Below are 26,731 nucleotides of genomic sequence, written 5' to 3' on the forward strand. Positions count from 1 at the left end.
CAGACATTTGCTAAACAAAACAGTTGCACAATGAAAACAGACTTAGCATCAGCAATAGTAAAATTCTCTTCCCTTGAAATTAACAATTCCTTAAAAATGCACTGAAACTCACATTTCTTTAAAATAATCTGAAACTCACATTCTTTGAAAATACACCCCAATTAAGGTAGTTGATGTAGTGGATTAAGGCTCTTGTCTCCTATAAGCAAAGTAAGGGTTTGAACCTAAGCAAGTTAATTAATCAACCTACCATCCTTAACTAGGGGATTTTAAACACTCACAAACACACACACACACACATGCACACATGCACACACGCACACACACACACACACACACACACACACACACACACACACACACACACACACACACACACACACACCTTTTGAGTCATACCATTTGGAAGTGAGTGTGAACAACACTCCAATTATTCAGTCTGGCAACAACAAGTTCCATATGTTCCGAGCAGCACTTGTTGGACGTCTGGTCTTAAGTTCCAAAACATTTAAGCTATAAATTTCAATTTCAAGTTCCAGCACATGAAAGTAAAGTTCCAGTTCAAAGTCTAGCATCAGCAAGTTGCAATGTTTAAATCCGTGCATATGTCTTACTAAAGATGCACGCACAGACACAGAGTGCATCTTTAAAGAAGAAATGCAGATAGGGAGTGCATCTTTAAAGAAGAAATGTACTTTTTTAAATTGTTTAATGTAATAAATATTGTGACAGCCCCTCAGCCAGTTGGCCCTCAGCAACTGTCTAGGTTGCCTAGTGCTGGATCCGCCTCTGCATATGTATCTTGCATACAGATATTGACCCACTACATGTGCTTGATGGATATATATTTAATGCCTTTGTTTCCCTACATATCAGCTCTTCAGTAGTACCCTAGATTCAGTATTATTATTGTAGGGAGTAACTGCATTTTGTAGTGCATTTAAGAAGTCTTAGTAATTGGTTGGGATGCACATATCATATCCTTCATGGCACATACTGGTGCCTAAAACGTGTGTCAGCTGAATGTAATACATGTTCACTGTCAGTAATTACCAGGATTTGCGAAGAATGGACATTGCCCTTTCACATATATTGATATCTTTAGACATCTCACCATGAACTCCCTGGTAACTGTGATGTGCATATATGCCCGACAGTGTTGAGGATACATTTGCATTACACTGTTGAACATATGTTGCGATGGTAATTTCATATCACTTACTGCTGATTTTTTTGTTCGTAGTCATTGCATGCAGTAGCGGCTACTTGACATGACAGCCCCCATACAGATGGAAAATGATGGAGAAGATGTGCCTGATCCCTGCCAGAAGAGTCACAGTCTAAGGACAAAGGAGTAGCCCCAGAATATGAGAGGCTTGAGCCATCACATGATGTAGCTCTGGCAGACCAGTGAAGTTGCTGTCCACCACCACTTGATGACATGAGAGACCAACTGAGGGAAGTTATGTTAGATATGTCTCATGCACAGATATAGATGATGAAGGGGAGCTTTTTATAGGGCATGACACACACCATATGTGGCTCCTTTCCGAAGACCACCATGGAACTCATCCATAAACGTTGGCCCAACCAGTAATGTGCCTCAGGATCATAGTTAAAGTCTTTATGTTCCTTCTGTTTGATGCAGCCTGTATGTAATTAGACATAGTTTATGTTTGTTGTTTGTCATGGTACATTTTTGTACACATTACTTTATGTAGCAGTTGTGCTTCGACTGTCATTTCTCTTGTAATGTGCCACAGGTTGTTCCCCAATGATATACTTTCACATCTCACCATTTGCCAGATGCCTATTACAGCCTGTGACATGGCAACCCCTTGTCCTGTGTATGACATTTCACAGTCTCACTCATATGTGCCACCAATTGTTGTCTGGTGAAATGTATGTTATCATTTGAAGTCACCTCACTTGACATTATGTACTTCAGACTCATATACTGCAGTTATCTAATGGTATGTGCTGTACTTCAGCAGTGGTTTCCACTGAATTGTACAGGAGTGCAGTAACACCCCATATGTATGCCTGTCAGTACACTGTGATTAGGTCCACTAAGGTCATAGTTGGCCACAAAATCATACTTTCTCCCTTGACTCTTGCTGTGGCACCTTTCAAATTATATAGGTAGAATATGTGTACCTGTGCAGTAGCAATTCTGCCAGGGTTTGGCATGTATCTGCCTTTCCCTACGGTGCTTTGCATGCTCTCTGCAGACATATTAACCTTTCATATAGTACTGCTATTATAACATATGCACTTGTATTAATGACAGTGCTTCACATGGGAGTTTCCCTTCCCTTTCCTATACATCACAGGGTAATGGCTTCTGACTCCTGTGTATTGTATCACACTAGTGTGTTGTGCTTACCCTAGGTTTGCATTGTCCACAATATATATCAGCCATTCTGTCATGTTGAACAGTGTCATGTTACAGCTCGATGTGACTCTGTGTGTTTGTGTGTGTGTGTGTGTGTGTGTGTGTGTGTGTGTGTGTGTGTGTGTGTGTGTGTGTGTTTCCACTAACCACTGCCAGGTTGCAGTACTGCAATACCTCTTCAATGTTGTACATGTTCTCTTGTTTGTGTACTCTTTTAGAGTTCCATTTCTCCAGATACTGTGTATATTATGCTTTGGTTATATTGTAACATCTTTTGAATGCATCTTTATCTGTTGACATTTATCCTCTGGCTATAATGTTGTTTTGGACAAGCCTGCATGATGGATTTACATGCATGAGACACTCTTAACAAGTTCTCTTAAGACCATATACACATATATGTGTGTTGTACAAGAGTGTTCATCGGCATTATGATGTGCCAGTCTGTTTTTGTGCATGCATTTTCATATTTCCCTTCCCATATGTGCAGGTGTCTTGTTTTACATTTTTTCAACTGTGACATCTGTTTCCATGGATTTGCATGACAGTGCATGTGGAGTTCTGTTTGACTGTTTTTTAAGGAGTGAAGATGCATCAGTGTTCATGGAGTGTTTGCAAATGTTGTACAGTACTGTGTTGTGTGTCTCTTCATATAGTTTCTTAGATACACAATTGCCGAGATGCTGGTGAGATGCAATTTAATGGCCACATCACCAAAAAGATTTTGGTTATTTCGAAGGTAGCAAGGATATTACTCTGATATCTAATAGACATATGTTCCAAAGTTGAGAGATACATTGGGATGTGACTGTATTATGCCAGCATGTCTTATTTATCTGTTGATGAAAGCTTTGCTCTTTTCATTGGAGATTTGAAATACCATATGTTATGTGAAGGAATAGGATGTCAAAGAGGGATGGATCCTTCGTGGCTCAAAAGACTAGACACAGGTTTCCATGGAGGAGTCTGTAAGAAGATGAGTACAGACAGGGCTGATAACTAAGATTTTTGAGGCCACTGGTCATTTTAGTTATGAATCTCTGAGGTCTCAAGTTGAGTGATATGTTTAGACAAATACATGCCAAAAGGTAGATTATATTCCATAATGGATCTAATTAGATATGAGTAAAGGGGAATTAAGACTTCTTTGCATCTAGTGGAGATGGCTTTAGAAATTAGATGAGTCACAAGACACTTATTTGAATACTGGCTTTGCACATGTAACACTCCAGGTAAATTATTAACTTAGCATTACTTAAACACTTTGGCTGTACATACTAACTCTGTTAACATATCATTCTCTTCTAACAACACTACTTCTCTATAAGTAGTTACATTCCCAGCTGCAACTCTCACCATGGAAGTATTACTATGTACTACTTTGCCTAAGCGATTCTCAGTATGTAATTTCCTAACTGATGTTATGTCCCTCCACATATACAAGTTCAACCATATATTTCTCTATATTCTATTTGGTACTATGTATATATTTTTGTTTTTACATTGTTATCCTGTAAATGTGTTGACACTAATTTTTTGTCTATAATTTCTATTACTTGATGTGATGATTTTGTATGTAAGCTTAGGCTGGAGCTTTTCTCCCGGGGTCTCTGCTGAAAATGGGCAGTATCCCAGTCGGACCATCCCAGTAAACAAATGTAAAATGTTGTGTCTTTCAGCTTTTCCCGGTTAGGGGTCGCCACTGTGGAACTCCGGTCTGCTAATGATTGGTAGTTGATTTTTACGTGCCGAGTTACCAACCCTGATGCACAACCTTCAACAAAGGTATGCACATTCATGCATGTCTCCATGCAGAAGACGCTCTAGCTGAGAATCGATCCGGACAGCATCTTACTGTGAGGCGACAACGCTACCACAGCACCACCACCGCGGGTAGTAAACAAATGTAAAATAAATAAATAAATACTGCAGAGATATGATGGTCAAGTGATAAGGAATTATCAACAAGAAAGCCCAGATGCCCTACGACAATGTGGTGTGCCACATATATGGCATGGGAATATTTTTTGTTTACCAAAATGAACTGTGCTACATTTGTTCACATTTAATTTGCGACCTTTGTCATTGCACTAGTTGTTAACATGGTGTAACCCATGTTGGACCAATTACGAGTCACTGTGAGACTGAATAACAACACCCAATTTACAGTTGTCTGCAAACTAAGATAACCAGAGGCCAAGAGTGTTGGCCTGACGGTCTGAAAAATATATGCCAAATAGGAGAGGACCCAGCACTGAGCCCTGTCGTACACCATTGGTAACCTATTTACTTTCAGAGGTGGCACCTGTGACTCTAAATACATGGGTTCTGGGTCATATCCTTTCTAAATATTTTCATCCTTCTGTATCCAGATTTATATTTTATATTTTTAATCCTTTGACTTGTTTACAAGGTATGTGCTTTACACATCATGACTGATAGCTCAGCTGGCATGGTTACCATTTGCTTTCATTGTAGAATCTCTAATCACTGTATTGCAAAAGATATATATTATGTAATATATATTCACTTGGTTAATCCTATTAAGTACTACATTTGATCTTCACAGCTAATTTTTTAGCAGTTGACTTCATTGTTTGTCTCAAGTGTTTATGTATCCCATTGACTTATTTATCATTTGCTTTGTAAACAGTATTGCATTATATTGTATATTTTTGTTTGAAATATTTTTTCGTAGGATTCCACTGAAGATAGGATCACTCAGTGAGACATTCTTGATTAAAAAATGTAATTAATAGACAGACAGACAGATAAATGTGCATATCTCAAATTTAAACTAATGCCCCCCCCCACACACACACACAATTTGGGAAACTCAGGCCATGCACAATGGTGCTATATTTGTGCTGCTGGTGTTAAACACCCATGATCCATATGTGGTAGACTTTAAGCAGTGTCCGTCCCAATCATTTGGGATGAAGGTTTTCGACCGAAGGACTCCACACTCAGAAGAACTGATAAATGATGGATCATGTAGACCACATAGGTGTGGGTTATGTTGTATGAATAGTTGGAGCAGTTTCCATGAGGGAAAGTGCAGTAAAATGAAAGGAATAGTAATATATATCTTCTGAAAAAGCAATGCCTGGTCTCTAACATTCTTAATTTATCCCCGCTCCCACACAGCCAACTGTCAGTTTCTCTTAGTGCCCCCGCTCTACGTCGGGTCCACCTACCCCTTTTTATCTTTCCCAGACTTGTTCTGCTAGGCTTAGATCTGACAAGGATCATTATGGCTTCCTGGACTACATGTCATCCATACTGCTGCTGTCGAGCGTTGTAATGACCTATCCCCTGTATTCATCTGTTATGTCTGAGGGCTGCTTCCCTCTGTGGACCACACCTCCCCATAGGAAATGCCTAGATGGATGTCCCAACACCTTACATGCCCGAGGTGCTAATAGAACCTGGGTTAGGGCTTAATCTAAATAAGTTATACCACTGGATCACAGTCTACAATTTTAGTCTAATAAATTGTGAATTACTTTTAAGTTGAGATGGTTGTGTGTGTGACATACTTCTCAACCTTTTAGAGTAAGAAATATGGACAAAGCCATAAATAATGAGGGGACAAATGTCCTAAAATAGGGACAATTTTTTAAATACTGCTCATACAAACTTGATAGGATAACATGTTTTGCATTAGCATACATTTTCTGAAGGGTACGAAGTGTGAAACTCAAATGTCTGTCATTATTTTCCAACTTCAGCACTCAATGAGTTGCCAACTTGCCAATGATTTGCCAGCAAATGACAATTTTATGAGAAAAAGATAAAAAATTCAGGCAAAAATCTGGACATTCTGCGAACATCTGGACAGTTGATAGGTATGCGTGTTCCTTATTTACAAGCTCTTATTAGCAGATGAAAGTTGTGACTTAAAACTGCCATGATTTAATACCATTTTAGCATACTGCTGGATGTCTTCAGAACTGTTTCTGCACTTTGTTTCCTAGTATTTATTTACAGGTGTGTGTGTGCGTGGTGGTGGTGGTGAAAGGCTGTAGGATGGCACCAATTTACAAAAAGCGTCTTTTGCCTGCACATTACTTATTGGAATTTGGCATGAACCGATGTTTTCTCAGAACCTTTAGCATTTTATGTCAGTATGAAAGGTACAAAGTGTACGTGTGTGTGTATGTATGTGTGAGGTTTTTTTTTTTTTGGGGGGGGTTACAATTTCTCGACTCAAGAGTCTCGAGGTCAGTGTATGATTTTTTTTTTATTTACAGGTGATACGGAGAAAAGACACATCTACGCATCTGCGATTCTTTTCAAATAATGAAACATCCTGCTACTCTGCAGGCAGTCATATGTTATAAGGATGTGTTACAAAGAGTAATTATTTGCGTCCATTTTAATATCCAGTTTTCTGTTAAAGTCTGATGGAAAGATCATAGGAGAATGACTGCACTTAACATAATAAATATGTAAATAACATAAGTAACAAAAACAAAGAAACCCGAGCTATGCTAAAGGAAATATGGATTTTTTTTGCTATGGGAGCAATCACAACAAAATTAACTAACAACTGATGTAGTCGTGTTTTATGCATTGTTTTTATTATAAACCACAACTGAGGCATTTTGTTTTCATTTAAAAGATAACTGTAGCAATGGGTACTTAAGACTGTTGCAGTCAGTATGTATTAAATGGTTTGCAACCTGGGCCTGTTTTTTTCCGGTAAAAAATAAATAAATAAATAAATGAATAAATAAATAAATAAATAATTCCTTGTCAATATCCTCCTGATATCATCAGATGCCATTTTGAAAACGGTTGCCCATCCTTAGATGTCACCCTCTGTGCTCTCTTTTAACAATGCTTTCAGCACACTACAAAAACACATTAATACATGTAAAAGTTAAGGTAAATGATGTATGATAGTCCGAACCTAATGCAACACAGAAAACAAAAAGAAGCTCAAAGAATAAAAAAAGTACTTAAAGAAAAAAAACAAATCATCTAAACCAATACACGTTTAAACAGCCATTAAACCACACTTCAAAGATGTTACTAAGTGGCAATGCTGTTGAACTTCCTATCTGGAGGACTTCTATTCGCTGTATTCCCTGTCAATATTTACACATGACAATTCTAAATTAGCGGCAGCAGGATGACTTAAAAGTTGTAATTGAGCAATACAGTTGCCAATTAATGTTGGAAGATTTAACTCTTTTTTTCCTTGAAGGCGGGTCGCGATTTTGGGTTGACCAATGCTTAGGGATGTATATGTTGTAGGCGGGACAGGGGCGGGTGTTTACTGGCACGCGTCCAATCAGCGTCATTGTTTGTGTGCCGGCGTAAGTGCCGGCTGTCTGCCGCAGTGTCTACACTCGAGCGGCTGCAGAGCGGGGAGCAGCCGAGACCCCGGTGGGGAGCTGGAGAGCGCCGCCGCTAGGTGAGTTTCTGAACCAATGTTGTGATAATATTAGGGAGAGGGTGGTTATTGGGGTTGGCCACGGAGGTGGAGAAAGGCGGTCCCGGGGGTGGGGGAGCCCCAAAGGGGAGGAAGGGCAGTAGTGGAGATTGTGGGGGAGGGGATGAAGGCCGTGAAGGAGGAATAGGCCTGTGGTTAACTGTGGCATTGATGAACCCCAGTCTGTTAGGAGCGTAGTACGTGTTTCAGAGAGGGGCCTTTGCCCAGTGCATCTGTTTACCCCCTTTCTTTGACAGTTGAAGTGGTGAGGGGGAAACAAGCTGCTGTCCTCTTTAAAGAAGTTCAGCACAGTATGGGCTCAGTGCCAGCAGTAACCCTGGGCACTGACAGCAGCATCCATTTACGGGACACAGGGTACCTCAAATGAAAAACTGTACCTTTTTGTTTTTGCATTGGAGCGCATAATCTAGATATTAACCGTATATTCATATTTGCAAAACATTGTTTTGTATGATTGTGAAATATACAATGATATTGGAGTTGTTGTGTTGAAAATCAAGGTTTGCATTCCAAGCGTGACTTCCGTGACTTCTTTGCCCTAGACAATAGGTCTTCATGGTATGCTGCAGATGTAATGCGCTGTAATCTCAGTGGAGAGTTTGCATTTTTATTCTGTTGGATCAACACTTGTTTTTCATAAGAGAGCGTTGGTTTTTGGTAAACGCAAATTGGTATGGTTACTGGCAGTATCCTTGGAGATGTTCAGGTAGGGAAGTGAGAACATCTTGATGTGAATAAAAAGTAGGCGTCATGATTTATAATTCATATATAATAAATATGTCTGTTGCATTGGACCCATTATTTCTTATTACACTGCTCAAACTGTTGCTCCTTTGTATTCTGCCAGAATTTAAGGTCTCTTCACATTGGACACGGAGCTTTAGATGCCAGCTAGGGATGTACAATTTGAGTGTTTCAATTTGAAGTTGTTTGGATGACAGTGTGAAGTGGCATGTCTGCAAGAAAAATGTATGTATGTTTGTATTAGTTAGAAACTGCTGTGACCCTTGTAATATATTATGGTTATCTATAGCTGCTATTTATTGTAGATAAGTGCTGATGTGTTTTATGTTTTGATTTGATTTTTTTCTTTTGAGTGGATGTAATGCTTGCAACTATGTTAGATTACTAATATTTGTAGTCTGCGAGGAATTTTTCTGAATTGAAGTATGCAACTTTGTGCGTGTTATTGTCTTTTCATTTGTTGGTGATTAGAAAAGAGACTTGCTGTGGAAAAGGAATTGGACAACCTAGCTGATGAAGAGATGGTCATACAGAATGTGGAGCACATATGGGCATCATGTTGATTCTCAGCTTCTAGTGCTGCAGGATAAGTATGTTGAGTAGGTAGTGCATGTTACTCAGAGAAACTTTTGGGAGGGGGTTGAGTCACAAAGGAATTCAGGTTTTATTAGGTGTAGTGATTGTGGGCTAACAAGTGGTGATTGGTTAACCTTAGCATTTGTAAGTGAGTTGAGGTCGGGGGGGGGTTGAATGCTAAAGCAGGAAGTGGAGTAGATGATAGCAGGGCAGGTATCCTTACTAGAACAGGGAGACCGTGAGGTAATGGAGTTTAGTAGGGAGTGGATGAATAAAATGACTTGTTTAGTTGACTTAAGTGAGGGTAGGTGCAAATAGAAGAGGCAGTTGACATGGAGAATGGTGGATTGTTGTCCTAGGTAATGGTAGAAGTGAGAGGCATAACGAATTGGGGGAGGAACAATTTTTTAAGAGAAGAGAATAGGAAAATAGTGATGAAGGATGTCTGAAACATCTGTGCAGAGAAGTATGCGGTGTCACAAGAGAGAGGGGTTGAAAAAATGAGGGACTGGTTATTGTTGCCTGGGAAGCATTGAACTTTGCAAATAGGAACCAAGTGGATAAGAAGACTGGGATGGGTCCATAACATGTTGGTTGAAAGAGTAAGTAGACAGTGGATTAGGATATGGGAAGTGGGTTTGATCTGTAAAGTGTTAAAGTGCAGAGCAAAAGAGAAATATGACAACTGACCTCTGTCTTAGCTCATACTTGACAGTGTTTAAGCACTGTTAAACTCAAATGTAATGACAGAAATGGCACCTATACTTTTTGCAGGGAGCTACTGACAATGCAAATGGAACAGATGTTAGAGGTGGCATTAAAGAAGGCATTCAGGCTTGCTGAGCTGGTCACTGGTTTAGAGACACTGGCTTTTAAGGAGATAATTCTGCTCCCTTATACTAGTACACATACACATTTTTTTAAGTGCTAGAGCTCTATTAATCACAACCGTTAATGTTTTCTTAGATATTTTAGTGAAAAAGAATAACTTGTGTTTGAAAGAAAAAAAACTGATAAACGCAGAATTTATTTTTTTGCCACCCCCCTTTTTTGCCTTTTCGAAAAATCCAAAATTATTTTCTACTACTGTTTGTTTTTGTGTTCTTTTGCCTACATGTGTACAAGAAGTACTTGAAAAGGGTGTACTGACCACTGTACTTACCTAGTTTAAAAAATGTAAAATAAACATTACAGGCAGTTTTATTTTCACACCATGTTGCTTCTGAATAAAAAAAGGTTGGTTAAGGAGGCAGCAGGCGGTAGTGCATATTAACTGTTTTAACAGTAGTTGCCCTTTTCTGTTACCTAATTTTTTTGAATATGTCTTTGTTTTTGGTTTTGCATATTGAAATAGGAATGCAATCAACAGAATGGCCATGGTTAAGAACCGTAGTTAGAGCAGAGGTAAAACAAACAAAGAAACAAAAAATCAACCAGAGCTGCTAAAGAGTTATGCTAGCTAGTATGCTTATGTAATGCAGAATAGACTATTCACTTTTGTTTGCAGTTGCAAAATCCAGCTAGGGGTACATGCTACAGTCCTCCTTAAGTATTTGCTTTACAAAGAACATGGGAATATACTTAGGGGTGTGGTAACTGACCCAGAGCCTAATAATGCAGGAAGGTGGTGGAGTGGCAGTGTGTATCTACAGATAATGATAGTAGGGTGATGGCATAAGATAAATGGTAGAGTGATTTAGCTTGTCACCAATATGGCATTGTTTTAACACAGGTTTATAGACTTTAAACTTATGTCTATTTATCATTTTGCTTTTTTCTTAATGAGAATATGTTTTTTTAAGTGGTAAACCTTGAAGGCTTCAGCTACTAATCTGCAAAGTATCCAAAATTCATGTGTCTTGGTAAAGTAAATTTAAAATGAAGTTGCTTGTAAAGTAGCATATCACTGTTTTGTGATAACTTGGAATGGTTCTTCTAGATGCTGGGGTGCTGAGTGTTGAAGATATCATCAATGTAAACTGAATGATGAACTTGTGAAGATCAGTGATGGTCCAGACTTGCTGTTTGGATTTTTTATTTTTTTGTATTCTGGTTATGTATTGGTTGAATGCAACTTGCTTACCAATGAACTAGAATGGACAGGCAGGTTAATTTTCAGCCTTCAGAGTATTTCCTAATACAAACCTAGTGTGAACTGAAGATGCTACTGTTAGTGCAGATAGTACCTTGTTTATAATAAAACTACAGCAGTGTATATGACTGTACATAATGTAATAAGGACAATGACATTAGTAGCAGCAAAACTAACACTGCATTACCGGTGCTCGTCTGCAGTGTAACAAAAACTAATACACCTCAATATGTTATGAAATAGACAGTACCACCTAATATGACTGAAGGGGCCCCATTGAGGGCAGCTGCATTAGACTGCTGTAATACAAAGTGCCTTTAAATCTACTTTGTAAAGAGAATATGCCTTTAGTTGTATTATTGGTACATTTTAATTTAGCAGCTATATACTTAATGTCCATTTGTGTATGTTGCTTTAACTCTGTCATAATTACAGAATTAAAGTGCTTACTGCATTATAATGGTAACACATTGCTGTGCTTTGTACCACATAGACTGTAGTTTAACTGTATCTTTCAGGATCAGCCAGTGATCATGCTCTGCAGACTAAAGTAAGTAAATAAATAATAGACAGAGAGCTTCTGATGGTGTTTAGGAATGTGTTCTGAATTTTGGGAACAATTTATTTTGCATCTAGAAAACCTTTCTGTTTACTTGGCTACTGTAAGCTGCCCACATAGATTTGTACTGGATTTACACTTGCCTGTGTGGCTCAGGTTATGCCTGAAAATGGTCTAATGAGCAGTTTACTTGCATTGTTAACAAATGAGTAAATTTAACAAGATTAAGAAGGCACTGGTACAGGAATATGGGGGCTACTGAGGGTGTGTGAAGACTGTTAATTCCATGGTGGTTGCAGTGAATGTATGAATGATTTCTAAGACATGCATGATACTAAAGTGCAGTGTGCTTTAGTGTAGGTTAAAAAGCCATTTAAGGGAATAATTCCATGCAATGGGACGCTGATTGGTCTTGCTTCTTTCTTCATAAGTTCATAGGTATATACTAACCTAATGACCACCAAGGCCTTTATAAGCCTGGCCACATATCCCAACCCAATTGCATCCCGTGATAACATGTGTGTCTTAAATGGGGGGCGGGGTATGTTTGTTAGGAGGTTGTTAAAAAGTTATGTTAGGGCATGTTTACTCTTGTTCTCGGTCTGTAAAGACATGGGATCCAGCCGTGGGATGAATTTATGATTACCCATCCAGTGTTAGTTAGGGAATGTTAACGGTTGGCCTCTTGTCTATAAGAGACATGGGGAGTGTCAGTTTTGCTTATTGCCACTTAAGTTGTTTGGTAGCAAGTGTGATATCTAAATGTCACAGCTGGCAAGGCATATTTTACAGTGGGCAAGTGCAAGGCATTGCTGAGTGGAGGACTGGCGCCTCTGGTCAGAAGGTACTAGATTTTGTAGAACGTCTTTAGAAGTGTATTAACATTTGAGAGTGCTTTCTCAGTGTGTAGTGTGAGACAAGTGAGGGTCCAGTCATAAGTCCCAGGTATTTGAAGAGTTTTAATGATGTAGGATGTAGGCATGCCACACTAATGTGAATTTTGCAGTAGAAGATTTATTTAAAATGGTAATGAAAATGACTCGGTGTGTCTGTGTGTTTGCGGGCAAGTGGATAAGCTTAATTTCATGTTAAAAAGCAAGTAAAATATTTGTCTTAACAAATTAGGTTACTTTAGAATTTGGAGAAAGTTGAAACTGAGTGGGAGGTAGGATCTAGGTTTGATGTGCGGGCAAAATAATGTGGATTGATGCTTAACGTTCTGTTTCACTAACTTAAGGACTCTGTCTCTCTTCTTGGTTTTGTATCTTTGCATAGAGCTTTCTAGTTCTGCCTTTTGTGGTGTCTGGCAGATTTTGAGAAATGTACTTTCCTATTGTTCAAATCACTTGACAGCTTTGCCATTTTAAGGTCCGTGTTTATGTTTATTTTGTGGATGCATGTAGACTTGCCCACAAGGAGCACATTTCAGCAGTGGCCTATCTGCAAGCGAGTTGCAGAAACTGGAATGATTATTAGGTTCTTATACAAAGTAATCTGGCAAGCCAGTTAGTTGTAAAGGATTGTACATGACTTACAGAAGCTGATTCCAGGTGTCATTATTCAAAATCTATCAAAGAAATGGTACACAGCTGTGGTGATGACAATACAGATAATTTCTAATGTAAAAACACCAAAAAACAGAAAAAGTCTTCAACACTTAAACCAGAACAAAATCTAAGCAGTTCAGAAGGCCTCAAAGAACCATACTCCAAAGATGCCCGAAAAGGTATAAATACAACTTTTATTTTCAAAGTTGTATTTATATCTTTTAGGGCATCTTTGGAGTGTGGTTCTTCGAGGCCTTCTGAACTGCTTAGATAATTTCTAATGTGACAGATTCAGAATACTGTAAGGTGACTGAAGCTCTACATATTACTGTAAGGCTTTAGAAGCGCTCATAAATTGGAGCATGCAGAGAGATTTGATAACTTTGCATGATATGGTTCAGATGTGGTAAGAGAGGAGGGAATGAAAAAGAACATCCGTAAGGAAGTAAATATATAGCAGAAGACCTTAATAAAGCAAATGTTACATTTGAAAAGTAAAGATAGGATTTTAATGCGAGGGCTGTCAGAAAGAGAAGGTAAAATAAAAAGATCATGTAGATTGAGCCATGCCAGTTGACAGAAATGGTTATAGAAGAGGGGTTGGTGAAGAGATCCGAGAAATCTAGTAGCTTCAGCCCTTCAGCTAATAAGACCAGTGTGAAATTGCCTATCTTTTTACATGGGGGAAGGAATGTGAATTTGTTGGTGTTCCAAGCTGTTTGAGTGCTGACGGCTTTCTAAGTTGAAGTAAAAGAACAATTTAATACTTTGGGTGTGTGCTGTGAGAATGCAAAGACAGTCTCCTACCTGGGAGTTGTGCTGACAAATAGGATTTGAGGGAGATTTACTAGCCAAGGTTAATTTTTTTTAAACTCAGGGTAGCAAGGGTGTGAATACTCCAGTGAGAAATTGGCAGACTGTTTGTTTGTTTTTGCTATAGCCTGGCAGTGGTGGTGTTTTTTGCAGCCTGAAAAACAAACTCAACAATGTTTGGAAAAATTACTTTGTCAGCACCTGTTGAGGAAGTAATAGAAGGCTGTATTCCAAAAATAGGAAGGGTGGCACTTTTATCAAGGGTTAGCAGGGTTTCTACATGGTAGCAGCCCTTAGACATGGAAAAGATTTTGTCTTGGATATAGTGGATGTTTGTATTAAGGTGTATTGAGGTGTCTGTAAAACATACCAAAGTATTTGAAGTTTATGCACTTTCTTGTATGAGTGAAGGTGGTAATACTTCAGCTTGTGAGGACCCAGCTGTAAACCAGGTGGAGAGGGTAGATGGAGCATCCTGTAGATTTGCCTGGGATGCATCTGGAGAAGCATTTAACCTGGTGAAGACTGTGTCTGGAGCAAGGACTGTATTAAAGAACAAGAAGCAGATGAGCAAGCTGAGAATTTTTACTGCACTATGATATATATTTTTTTCTTCAGGTAGAATTGTGCAGCATTTCCTTTATTTTCAAGACCATGGTGTATTACATGTGCTGTCCACCATCAGTAGCCTTTCTTGTGCGTCTAAGAGATTGTGACATACATGTTGCTAGTTTATATGGCATGCTTTTATTATATGTGAAATTATTATAATTTTTGTCATGGTATAAGCATTGCATTCACTTTGTTGTGCTCTTGATGTGACTGTGCTTTACCTGGTAATGTCTGTTGAACAGTATGATTTGGTTAAGCTAAAAGGACTATGTAAACACATGTGCCGTTATTTTCTTGATTGTGATCGTAAATATTATGGAAGCATTTAGACTTGTTGTACACAAGGTGTAACTGGTGTTGACTGCTTGTTTGTCTGTGTTTGTTGCAGAGTTCCTTTTTGGTTCATTTAATTAGGCTACGTATAAACATACATATTAGTTTCCTGTTGGTTCTGATAATACCCAAAGTACAAGAAACAGTAAATATTCCAGAAGTATTTCTACTACAGTGCCAGTAGTAACATGCCTGTCAAACCTGGTGGGAAGCTTGCATATTGGTTCAAACTGCAAGGGCTGCTTCAAGCTAGTTTAGTTGTTTGGTTAATTTGCATGTTACAATTTCTTGGTGTAGACACTAACCTCAGATATATTTCCTTCTTGATTTTAATTGTGCTGTTGAGTCAGATTCTCCATAAGGCTGTGAATCCAGTAGCTTGTTAACAGGTGGCACCAGAACATGTTGTTGCTGCTGTTGTTTTTTTGTATAACTTTTTGGCATTAGCACTCTTTGGTGTCTAGTTGTGGTCAAGCTTTATTGAGCAGCTTAGATCCTGTTGAAATAGGTGTCCATCTGCCAGGGCTGTTATTTTCTAAACTGATGACAGTATTAGACAGATTTGCATAAAGAGCCTGGTGGAAAGAGGGTTCTTAAAGCAGTGCAGTTTGTATAAAGCTATTCATCAGTCACCGTGACACAATGAAATCCACTATTTAAGATGGTATGAAATTGAGAGTGTGCAAAGAAAGTGCTCCAAAGTTACAACACACGGACTTTGCTGATAAATGTTGTGATACGAACACATGTCCTGATATTTGTATTATCTGATAACACCGGTGAATGTATGTGATACATTGAATATTAAAAAGAGCAGGGAAACACAAGAATTGGTATTACAGGGTTTTAAAAAACATTACATTAAAAGCAGGGAGTCTTGCTAACTTGTAAAATGTACGAAAAATTGTGCTTCAAGGAGGAATGCAGTATAATAGCTTGAGATCAGAATTTAACCCTCCTCCATAAACTAGAATATGATATAAAACAACACATTTGTTGTATCATATTTGAAGCACAAACTCAAGTTTGCAGAAATTGTAAAAGACCCCACTAGAGGAAATAATATATTCATTATTGTATGGATTAGGAAAACAAGTAAAATGCATAACTACATTATTCTACCAGAGAATTGGGGAGTTCTGATCATAGTATCATGGGATGCAAGATGTGGGTGGCCAAAGGGTGAAAACTGTCAGAGCTTTATACAGGTTGTATTACCAGCCAGATTTTTTCCTAGTGTTTTAGGAGCTGCAGTCATGAAGCCGGAAGTTAGTAATGCTAAACTATAGTAGCAAAGATGGTTGCAGTGCATTCCATAATAAAATGTGTGGGGTCATCAGCAAATGTGTAGCTGGGGTGGATCTTGGGCTGTTAACACATATATATGCCTTTTTGGTGGAGTTGGGTGTGTGCAAACTCAGAAAAGAAAAATCTTTACTTTTTTTTTTAATAGATGTCCTACTCCACAGTAAAGGTGTGAAAATCAGAAGAGTAAAGATTTTTTATTAGAAGTGTAGATTGGCTATTGGATGTCAGGAAAGCTCTCTTTAAGCATATGAGGGGCTGGTGAGTATTTAATCTTATAGGTTCATATGCAAGTACTAGGATAGCTGCCCTTGCGGGCCGTTTTAAGCCTAGCCATTTTCCCTTTTTGTGCTTGAAATAACCTATCCCATTTGGTTATAGATTGGTCTTGCCCATCCCATGGTCGATATTATTTATTATTCCTAATGAGAATAACTGGGATTGTACCATAGATAATTTGAGGGACCCATGCACAAGACAAAGAATTTAGGAATTTTCTCTGTCCGTTAGTAGTATGTGAGGCAGTCCTGTAGTAAAGTTTCTGTTTTCCATCCATAGATCTAAACTGCACTTGAATATGGACAGGGATGACCTTTTGTTTTATCTGGAAGGGGAGTCTGTTTCACAGCAACAGATATCCTCTGTGAGATATACTTGTCTCTCCAAACTGTTTGATGTTGCAGAAGAGGTTTTGATCCTTAGACCAAGTATTTATGATGCCATTTGACTTGCTAATATGCATTAAATCTAACCTATGAGTCTATCAGTAATGGGTTGGAGGATGCCTTGTATTCCAGGTACAGGTCACATCTTAGCAGTCTGTAGGATACCATGTGTAAGGCTTTGAGGGATATTGTTCAGGCCTTGTATCCTTTTAGTAAGTTATCTCTGTGGGTGTTCCAGTTGTTGCTTGTGTCTGGACAGATACATGTCAAAGGTGGCATTATATTCAATGATTGGGCTAATGCAGGCTGAGTAAAGGAGGACAATAACATCCCTAGGTATAGACACAGTCCCTTTGTTTGTAAGCTGTGTAATATAGAAGGGCTTTCTTACAACAGTAAATGCATGCTGGTCAAAAGTAAGGTCGTTGTCGACGTAAGTTCCCAAATCCCGAACAGTTGGGTGAACTGATAGGGGCATATTGTCAACTTGGTAGTTCACCTGGGGCAGGTGCCTTCCCAAAGGATACATTAATGCATTTTTTAGCTTTTAGTTTCAGTATATGATTTTGGCATCAGTTATTTATTTGCGACAAATCTTCCTGCAGGATGGCATTTTTTAGCTTTTAGTTTCAGTATATGATTTTGGCATCAGTTATTTATTTGTGACAAATCTTCCTGCAGGATGGCTAAGTCCTTTGGGGATTCAAAGAATGCTTCTAGCTTGCAGTCATCTGCAAACTTAGTCAGAGCCTTCTCTTATTAGTTTTTCCTTAAGAAAAGTAGATGCCAAACAGGAGAGGTTCCAACATAGAACCTTGGGGGACCCCACTGGTGACAAGTCTCATTGTGGCAGAAACTTCCTCTGTTTTGATTATTTGCATCTTTTCTGTGAGCCAATTGGCAATCCAGCAGGTGACATGTTGACTTGTTTAGCTTTTCTACTATGCCTGAGTGGGGAGTTGTTTTAAAAGCCAGGTCTGTCTTGGCATTCAGGTGCCTTAAAGATGAAGTATCTGTTTCGGTCATAGTTTTAGTACTACAAATTAGTCTTTTTATTGATGGTCTCAAGTAGTTTTAATAGAATTTTTCTTGTGAGGGCAGGTAGTTGGGAGTCTTATTACTTTTTAGGTATTTGACAGGCATCAATTATACGTAGTTTCAAGGCAGAGTTAGATGATTGGTGTGATGAGTTGGAATATCAACCCTATGCCATAGGATACTGACTCGTCTTTGAGGTTTCACAGAAATCCAAAATAGTGTTAAAAATGTTAGCTAGTAGTTCTGTCTTACTATATGGCCTTCAGTAACATCTGAGTTTATTTTGTTAAGTATTGACTGATTTCATCTTCTTGCAGTTCATGGAATTCTCAAAAGTCTTCTCCAAAGCTACCGTTCAGTGGTATAATATTTCTGGAGCATAGCCAACTCTTGCAAGCACTATGTTGTTACTGGGAAAACCATAGCTTTGGCTATATGGACCTTTGCTGATAGTGTGATGTCTCTGTTTGAATTTTTATTTAGGTTTGTCATATCTTTCCTTCTAAGAAGCATGTGACATTTAGTTTTGTGGCTGCAGTCTCCATCTGCAGAGTTCTTTTGAGTCCAGGATAGTTCTTCTTCTTTCGGCTTTTTCTGGTTAGGGGTCGCCACAGCGGAACTCCGGTCCGCTAATGATTGGCGGTATATTTTTACGGTGCCAGCTCGACGCCCAACCTTCAACGAAGGCACGCCAATATAATGCTATTGTGTTTTTTTTTTTTTTTATGTTGAACTGCAAGCCAGGTTTTGCAGTTACTGCTTTCACCTTCATCGACAGGTGTCCAGTTCTTTCTCACTTTCAGCCATGTGAATGGTAATGTTCTAAATACAAAGTCAGCAAATGACTTTTGACCAATTGGTAAGGGAGATTCATTAGCAAAAATACTGAAAAAATAATGACGGCATTCATAGGTATATCCTCATGGACGGACGAGATGGATTCGTACCCAAATGTAGAATATTGACTGACATCTGTTACTAACCAACAAAATATTAAACAGTAAAAAAGAAAAGTAAGTTAATAGGAGCCATGTTTGTAGACCTAAAAAGAGCATTAAAGACTCTGCTATCCCATGCTTGTTTAGAAACTGCTGAACTGCAGCTTTTCATCTGAAGTCTGCAATTAGTTCTGATACTGTTTAGATAACAAAACTTTTATCTTGCAGCTGGTAGCTTAAAGGAGTCCCACGTGGGGTCTGTCCTGGGACCCTTGCTGTTTTCACTTTACATAAAATAACGTACCTTGGGATCTTCCATGTCTAAACTGTGTACTTTACACTGACAACACTGTGATCATTAGACTTACCAATTCAGCTACTGAAATTAATACCTCCATGCAAAAAGATCTAACACTTCTGTTGAACTGGCTCTATAGAATCAACTTCTCTAAATGCACACAAAACGGTAGTAATCTTGGCACATCACGGGGCTTATTAGATCAGTGCAACTTACAAGAAACTTTTGGGTGGAAGCTGTGTTTAGCAGCAGAACAGAGATACTTGGGTCTAGTGATGGATCAGAATCTAGTTTTTCTTTCACAGTATTGAATCTGGATACATTTTGATTCATCGACAGTTTTGGTGAACAGAAAGAACTGTTGAAACATTAGCTAATTACTACTTTCATAAAAAGCTTTGAGACTTTTTTTTGCAAGTACCTTCCCCTGTAGGGGACACCTCCCGTGCCTCCAAGCTTAAATTTGACAACTCCATGGTTGCAGAAGAGTAGAGAAAGACCATCTCTGCTGTTGATGGAAGTAGTTTCACTGATTACTCCTCAACCTCTTTACTTTCACCAAAACTAATTGATGAGTTGAGAGGAGCTCATTGAAGTCCAGTCAGAATAAGTAATTTATGCAGTTAAAAGTAGTTTATACAATTTCACACCTTAACACTAAAGCCATTGCAATTGGTGTTTTTCTTCCTAGAAGAGAGTATGCTTTACAACTCACTGTTATCTCTTAAGTTGAAACTATTTTAAATAAAATTAAAAAAAGTTCCATTTTAGATTAGTGACATGGGTACACATACATTTTAATAGAAGAGAGAACGAATCATAGAAACATTTTTAATGCAGTGTATGTATGTTTTGTTTTAACAATCATTTACACCACCTTTACATATGTTGCTCAATTTCTGCCTTCCCTTACACTTGCTTTAAAAAAAAAAAAAATTGAGATTTATACCGAGGCCATAGAACTGAACATCACTGCACAGTAATATAGAAGATGGGTTGGTTACCAGTAAGAGCAAGAGCTACATTTCTGTTAAATGTGTCAAGTTTCAAAGGCCACTGCCCACCAGAAGTTTGCAAACTCCAAATTAACATCTTTATTCTCACTCTGCAGACAGTCGTTCACACTGGTTGGGGCAGAAAGATTTTTCTAAAATAGCTTTAGCCACTTGGAAGAAAGTCCATGAAAATTTAAGGAAAACAAGCTAGCAGGATAAACGCAAGAATGTTCTTACAATTGTTTTCATCCACCATTTTTTATTTGCTTTGGTAATCCTGGATAGGAGAGTCTTTCACTTCAGTATTGCACTGTCTGCCACAGCTGTTCCATACAAATGTGTGCCTCTGTTCAAAAATAACTAAAAAGGCTGATCTATGTCTATGTAAATATGTATGTGTATATAGAGTGTCTAATGAAAACACTTGGTTTGTGGAGAGAAAGTTTGGTGTTTACATTTAGAACTGGGTAGACAGCTAGCTATCTAGGAATAATCTGCTCTGTACTTACTTGATCACTTTGCCTTTCAGACCTCAGTAATATTCCGTAATAAGTTTACTGTCTTTGTTTACTATATCCAATGTATTAAATAATCTACTGGTTTTCCGTTACCTGCTGCTTATTTTCTAAGTTTATGTGATTTCTGTGCTTACTGTTATGACTCCTTCACTATACATTTATTTAGTCTTAATGACTTGGGTCTTGCCTTAAAAAGGTTTGTTGACCAATGTACCTCTCCATTTAACAAGTAGTAAATAAGTAACACCTTTGGAGTCTAGCTTGCAGGAGTATGTGAAACAAGTGAAGTTGTTTAATCATCCGATAATCTTTAGACATTGGCCTATTTTTAGGATTGAAATATAAATTGCTCTCCTAAATTTGCTGGCTTATTCCAAGCTGCACTGTACCAGTATTATTTGACAGGGTTTTGAACAGTTCAGTAGAAATTCCATCACTTACACTGTATTGTTATTAGTAAGGTCCATTTGACTTCACTCCAGGATGTCTGGCTCTAGACAGGAACATAGGAGCAGTAACGCAAGTGATCATAGGGACCATACTATAAATAATCCAAAAAAATACTATAAATATTATATACCTTTAACTAGATGTACTCAAAATATCTTGCCATATTTTTTCAAGCATTAGTAGTAGTCGCCTCCTAGATTTGAGTAGGGCTATACATGATAAAACAGATGTAAATTTTGTCTGTCAGTCAAGTCCTCAAGACCAGCCTTAAATAAAGCCAAAGTAGTACTTTCACATGTAGTAGTAAATTATTCCATAGACTTGGTATATGTTAAGAACCTGTCTGTTCAGTGAGTCTTGCTTATTGGTATAGATGTAGGTCTCTAGGGCTAGTATTCACTGAAACTCTGGTTTTGTAAAGAAATATGAGGTCAATTAGGATTTAGGGGTTCAAACAGGATAGATCAGAGAATGCACCATTGTATTTATCAATGATATTGGGACTCTTGCAGTGATATTTTGTATATTCCTGCCGCCTTTTATTATGTCCCCATGCCCCCTCCTATCTCTGGCATTTATTTTAGTTCCACTGCGTCTTGGATTACAGGTGTAGTATGTGATTATCACACTTCTAAACATATGCTGCTTTGTTCGGTGGAAATTTTCCATACCCACTAAACAAGACAGCAGTACATTACTATTTTGTTTGATTACCATGAAAAGTGTAAAGTTACAAACCATTTACAGTGTTATCAGTGCAAAGTATTTTTAATATACATAATTGTTAGTGTGCTTGAATTAGCCCTTTCCATTCAGTCCCTTTTACACGTTTGTAACATGTCCCTTTTGTCTCCTACATTCAGTCCCTCCTTTGTCTTCCCTTGATAGCTTTGTGCTCATCTTATTGAGTTATTACAACCTCTCAGCCTCTGGTTTTCTTAGTGTTTTGTCACACCTCAGTGACTTACCTTTTGCACCATCGTATGTGGTGCATAAATGGCTGATTTACATTTTTGTCTGTTCAGAGAATGTTTTCAGTCTCCTTTTCAAGCATCTGTCATCTCTGTGAAATGCATTTTCCCTGCAGTGTTGTCAGCTCAGGAAAAAAGTGAGCTGCATCCACAGACTTAAATGGATGCGTGCTTAGAGATGTATCCATTAAAAGTTTATGCAAGATCCCTAAGATGACATCACAGAGGGCAAACAAATTTATTTGGGCCATGGTTTTAATGAAAAGTTTACAAAGCTTTTAATGAAAGCTTAGCTCAAATAAATAAGACAGTGCTAGGACAAGATGCATTGTGGTATTTACCTCACTGATTGGCGTGATGTACATACAGTACTACTAAAGTGTGACAAAACACTTGCCAGTTATTCTTGCACTAAACTTCTGACTGAAGTTGGCCATTTATTACCATACAAATGTGTGCCTCTGTTCAAAAATAACTAAAAAGGCTGATCTATGTCTATGTAAATATGTATGTGTATATAGAGTGTCTAATGAAAACACTTGGTTTGTGGAGAGAAAGTTTGGTGTTTACATTTAGAACTGGGTAGACAGCTAGCTATCTAGGAATAATCTGCTCTGTACTTACTTGATCACTTTGCCTTTCAGACCTCAGTAATATTCTGTAATAAGTTTACTGTCTTTGTTTACTATACCCAATGTATTAAATAATCTACTGGTTTTCCGTTACCTGCTGCTTATTTTCTGAGTTTGTGATTTCTGTGCTTACTGTTATGACTAAATAAATGTATAGTGAAGGAGTCTTAATGACTTGGGTCTTGCCTTAAAAAGGTTTGTTGACCAATGTACCTCTCCATTTAACAAGTAGTAAATAAGTAACACCTTTGGAGTCTTAGCTTGCAGGAGTATGTGAAACAAGTGAAGTTGTTTAATCATCCGATAATCTTTAGACATTGGCCTATTTTTAGGATTGAGATATAAATTGCTCTCCTAAATTTGCTGGCTTATTCCAAGCTGCACTGTACCAGTATCATTTGACAGGGTTTTGAACAGTTCAGTAGAAATTCCATCACTTACACTGTATTGTTATTAGTAAGGTCCATTTGACTTCACTCCAGGATGTCTGGCTCTAGACAGGAACATAGGAGCAGTAACGCAAGTGATCATAGGGACCATACTATAAATAATCAAAAAAAATACTATAAATATTATATACCTTTAACTAGATGTACTCAAAATATCTTGCCATATTTTTTCAAGCATTAGTAGTAGTCGCCTCCTAGATTTGAGTAGGGCTATACATGATAAAATAGATGTAAATTTTGTCTGTCAGTCAAGTCCTCAAGACCAGCCTTAAATAAAGCCAAAGTAGTACTTTCACATGTAGTAGTAAATTATTCCATAGACTTGGTATATGTTAAGAACCTGTCTGTTCAGTGAGTCTTGCTTATTGGTATAGATGTAGGTCTCTAGGGCTAGTATTCACTGAAACTCTGGTTTTGTAAAGAAATATGAGGTCAATTAGGATTTAGGGGTTCAAACAGGATAGATCAGAGAATGTACCATTGTATTTATCAATGATATTGGGACTCTTGCAGTGATATTTTGTATATTCCTGCCTTTTATTATGTCCCCATGCCCCCTCCTATCTCTGGCATTTATTTTAGTTCCACTGCGTCTTGGATTACAGGTGTAGTATGTGATTATCACACTTCTAAACATATGCTGCTTTGTTCGGTGGAAATTTTCCATACCCACTAAACAAGACAGCAGTACATTACTATTTTGTTTGATTACCATGAAAAGTGTAAAGTTACAAACCATTTACAGTGTTATCAGTGCAAAGTATTTTTAATATACATAATTGTTAGTGTGCTTGAATTAGCCCTTTCCATTCAGTCCCTTTTACACGTTTGTAACCTGTCCCTTTTGTCTCCTACATTCAGTCCCTCCTTTGTCTTCCCTTGATAGCTTTGTGCTCATCTTATTGAGTTATTACAACCTCTCAGCCTCTGGTTTTCTTAGTGTTTTGTCACACCTCAGTGACTTACCTTTGCACCATCGTATGTGGTGCATAAATGGCTGATTTACATTTTTGTCTGTTCAGAGAATGTTTTCAGTCTCCTTTTCAAGCATCTGTCATCTCTGTGAAATGCATTTTCCCTGCAGTGTTGTCAGCTCAGGAAAAAAGTGAGCTGCATCCACAGACTTAAATGGATGCGTGCTTAGAGATGTATCCATTAAAAGTTTATGCAAGATCCCTAAGATGACATCACAGAGGGCAAACAAATTTATTTGGGCCATGGTTTTAATGAAAAGTTTACAAAGCTTTTAATGAAAGCTTAGCTCAAATAAATAAGACAGTGCTAGGACAAGATGCATTGTGGTATTTACCTCACTGATTGGCGTGATGTACATACAGTACTACTAAAGTGTGACAAAACACTTGCCAGTTATTCTTGCACTAAACTTCTGACTGAAGTTGGCCATTTATTACCGCCTCCCTTTCCTTTTTCATGCAAAACATAAAACTGTATGTTTTTGTTTTCACAGCTCTCTGATAGCCTTGCTTGTTTTCATTCCATTTTCTTATCTTCGTCACTTTTCTTCATTCCTTATCCAAGTCCTGCAGCCTGTTTAGCCAGCAACTGATAACTTCTGCTTTATTCCTTGTGTTACCCTCCTCTTTCTTCTGTCATACTTTATCTACTAATTGTTTCAGCACCCTAGTCATGTGGCCCTCTATGCTTTTCCATCTTTTGGTTATGGCCTTTTTTGTCGTCATGAGTATAATCCAGATCAACTCTCTCCTGTGCACCTTTTAATGTCATGAGTCTGTCAGATTCTGAGGGAAATAGCTCTCCTCTGTTAAAACATTTTTTCATTGCCTTTTACCTGTATGTTATGTGTATCTAACTTATACCATCCTAATTCTTCACACTTCTAAAACACATTTATCCAGTCCCTTCTTTCTCTCTCGCTACACCTCTAGTATCTGTCATCTGCTTGAGGGAAATGTCCTTTATATTCCTAGAAGGTGTGTAACAAATCTCTTTGTAAACACTTCAGGATAAGATGCAATTTTCTTTTTTCTTCATTATTCACCATTTCCTTCCTTACAGTCTGTCTTATAGACTTCCCAAGTGTCGTCCTTGCCTTTCTAATCTCCTAAATGTACTCTTCCTTTCCTCTGTAATACCTTCCATAATTTTGAGATTACTCTCCTCTCAACTAAATTTGTTTTGCCTCATTTCCACAGTTCATTTTATCATCCCCAGACATTCTTGCTCTGTTATAAGTCAGTTTAGCTACTTTGCTTCTCTTCTTATAGCTTGATATTGCAGGCAGGCTACACTGGGTGCATCATAGGTTCATAGGTGTGTGCTACGCTAATGGCCCTGGGGCCTTTACAAGCCTAGCCATAGGATTACCCTGACATAGTGCCACACGACCTTAGTTCCCAGTGCCTCTGTCGAGTAGAGCCACTGGAGTTCTCCCCGGAGTGAATTTTCTGTTTCCCATCCACTCATCAAGATTTCTCTTGAAGAGGGTCAGCGAGGTGCTCTGCTTGACATGTATGGGAAGTCTGTTCCATAGCATGGGCAGTCTCTGGGTTATGAACCTGTCCCTCCAGCATGTTCTGTTAGTTGTGGTAATGAGGTTGAAGTCTCTGGAGTGTGTGGTGTGGAGGGATTGGGATTTCTGCAGATATAGCATTTCTAACCGAGCTGGGTCAGACATGGCTTTGTAAATCAAGCAGAGATCGCCTCTAAGTAGGCGATATGGGACTGAGAATACTTGGAGTTTTTTGAGTCTCTCCATATAGGACAAGTGTTTAAGGCCTAGGATCCTCTTTGTGAGGTACTTTTGCAGACTCTCCAGTTGTTGCAGGTGTCTAGTGAGGTACATGCCAAAAGTTGCATTGTATTCGATGATTGGCTTAATGAGGGAAGAGTAGAGGGAAACGATGACCTCTTTCTTCCTGGATGCAAAACCCTTAGTAATGAGATGTGCCACATAGAAGGACTTTCTGACCACAGTGGCAGTGTGGTGATCAAAAAGAGAGGTTGCTGTCAACCTGTGTTCCCAGATCTCTTTTATAATGCCTTCTGTATTCAGTGGACAACCATCAATGTGGTAATTCATGGAAACCGTTTTTTTCCCAAAGGGGATGACACATTTTTTGGAATTGAGCATAATGCCATGGTTCTGACGCCAGTCGTTGGTCACAGTGAGGCCATTCTGTAGGATGTCAACATCACTTGGGGAGTTAATAATAGCTCCCAACTTGCAATCGTCTGCAAACTTTGTCAGCCAGAGTCCCTTCGTGTTGGCCTGGACTTCACAGAGAAATAGATACTAAACAGGTGAGGACCCAGGACTGAACCCTGTGGGACTCCACTTGTGACTAATCAGCAGTCTGAC

The 26,731-nt window shown here is 38.4% G+C and overlaps 1 protein-coding gene across 4 annotated transcripts in view; it reads left to right on the forward strand.

The window, feature by feature from the left end:
* The first annotated feature begins 7,704 nt into the window (after nt 1-7,704).
* The window catches only part of GATAD2B (GATA zinc finger domain containing 2B), a 1,632,840-nt gene continuing 1,613,813 nt past the window's right edge, over nt 7,705-26,731 (forward strand). For 2 of the 4 annotated variants that reach the window (XM_044079738.1, XM_044079745.1), the window contains exon 1: nt 7,714-7,817. The gene's annotated coding sequence lies outside the window, so the exon portion shown is untranslated. Of the gene's footprint in view, nt 7,818-26,731 lie in introns of all 4 variants that reach the window. The other 2 variants (XM_044079739.1, XM_044079744.1) reach the window with 2 other exon arrangements.

The sequence above is a fragment of the Protopterus annectens genome, chromosome 8.part0 (genome assembly GCF_019279795.1).
Source record: "Protopterus annectens isolate FY-2018-M chromosome 8.part0, PAN1.0, whole genome shotgun sequence".
NCBI classification, from domain to species: domain Eukaryota; kingdom Metazoa; phylum Chordata; order Ceratodontiformes; family Protopteridae; genus Protopterus; species Protopterus annectens.